The sequence below is a fragment of the Astatotilapia calliptera genome, chromosome 2 (genome assembly GCF_964374335.1).
Source record: "Astatotilapia calliptera chromosome 2, fAstCal68.1, whole genome shotgun sequence".
NCBI classification, from domain to species: Eukaryota; Metazoa; Chordata; class Actinopteri; order Cichliformes; family Cichlidae; genus Astatotilapia; species Astatotilapia calliptera.
In genome coordinates this window covers 1,341,502-1,342,867 of record NC_137423.1, presented here as the reverse complement: position 1 = coordinate 1,342,867, position 1,366 = coordinate 1,341,502, and the positions used below count along the sequence as shown (strand labels likewise).

Below are 1,366 nucleotides of genomic sequence, written 5' to 3'. Positions count from 1 at the left end.
CGGGATACAATATAAATATAAATATAAATAGAGTAAGAAGATTAAAAATGAATAAGAATAAAATCAATAAATATTAGGTAAAGTCTAAATTAATAATAGAATAACAGGATAGAATAAATAAGCATAAAATAAATAAACGCTAAGTAAAAGCTAAATTAAAAAGGTGGGTCTTGAGCCTGTTCTTAAAAACATGTACGTTCTCTGCGGCCCTGAGCTCCTCCGGCAGGCTGTTCCACAGACGAGGACCATACCACTGAAAAGCTGCCTCTCCGTGAGTATGTGTCCTGACTTTAGGGACAATCAAAAGGCCAGCACCAGAGGACCTCAGGGTCCGCGAGGGTTCGTATGGTAAAAGCAGATCTGAGAGATAAGAAGGCCCGAGACCATTAAGACATTTAAAAACCAATAAAAGAACTTTAAAATGTCATGGTCCGTGGTCCTGTGTCTGTGGAATGCGTGATGCTCGGGTAGCCACACCCCCGGGCTGGGCCATCACCAGCACACCTGCTCTCCATCCCGGTGATTACACGGAGATCCACTTAATCCGGCGCTGACGGATGCTCCACGCCAGTCCGTAGTCATCCCCACAGTGGTAACCAGACTTCCACGAAAAGTGTGCATTCTCTTCTGCTTGGAACTTTGTTTAACCTGCCTACTTCTGTCCAGGTTTCTACTCGGCGTCTGCTACCTGCCTGTCCTCCGGCTCAACTGGATCTCGCGGTGCTCACCTGGCCCACTCGCCATTCCACGGACTTCCTGCCCCCACGGACTGCCACACTTCCCTCCCGAGCTCCCACGGTTCCGTTCTATCGTAAGCCCCTACTCTAACTCAGTCCTGATATGTTCTCCCCGCTTCCTGGCTCCCTAGTAATCATCTCCCCTTTCTATTGCAGCCCCCCGCCGTCCCGATCCCGGCTTCCTCGTGTCATTGTTTCCCCGGATTTTTAGTTTCTGTTTTGCTCTTTACTTTCCCCGGGTCGCCTTTCGTTGTTTTAATAAAGTGTCTTTTTGTTAGCTCGGAGTCTGCGCCTGGATCCTTTCGTGCCCGCGCACCACGGCGCATGACATAAAATCGATCCTGAAACACACGGGGAGCCAGTGCAGTGATTCTAAAACCAGTGTAATGTGGGCCCGCCCTCTGGTCTTCGTCAGCACACGAGCTGCCGAGTTTTGCAAAAGTTGTAAAGTTGAAATATTCTTCTTAGGAAGACCAGAGAGCAGGGCAGTAATCAATGCGACTGGTAATAAAAGCATGCATCAGCATCTCCGTGTTGGCCCGAGAGAGAATAGGGCGGACTCTGGCTATATTTTACAGCCAGAGTCGTGTTTGAGAATTATACCACGGAGTCAGGTACTTCTGATTTGA

General features: G+C 48.3%; 1 long non-coding RNA gene across 1 annotated transcript; it reads left to right on the top strand.

The window, feature by feature from the left end:
* The first annotated feature begins 425 nt into the window (after positions 1 to 425).
* LOC113030492 (uncharacterized) lies at positions 426 to 1,052 on the top strand. The gene is made up of 3 exons (XR_003273589.2): positions 426 to 592; positions 667 to 811; positions 894 to 1,052. It is a non-coding gene; the product is annotated as an uncharacterized LOC113030492 (long non-coding RNA).
* Positions 1,053 to 1,366: the final 314 nt, after the last annotated feature.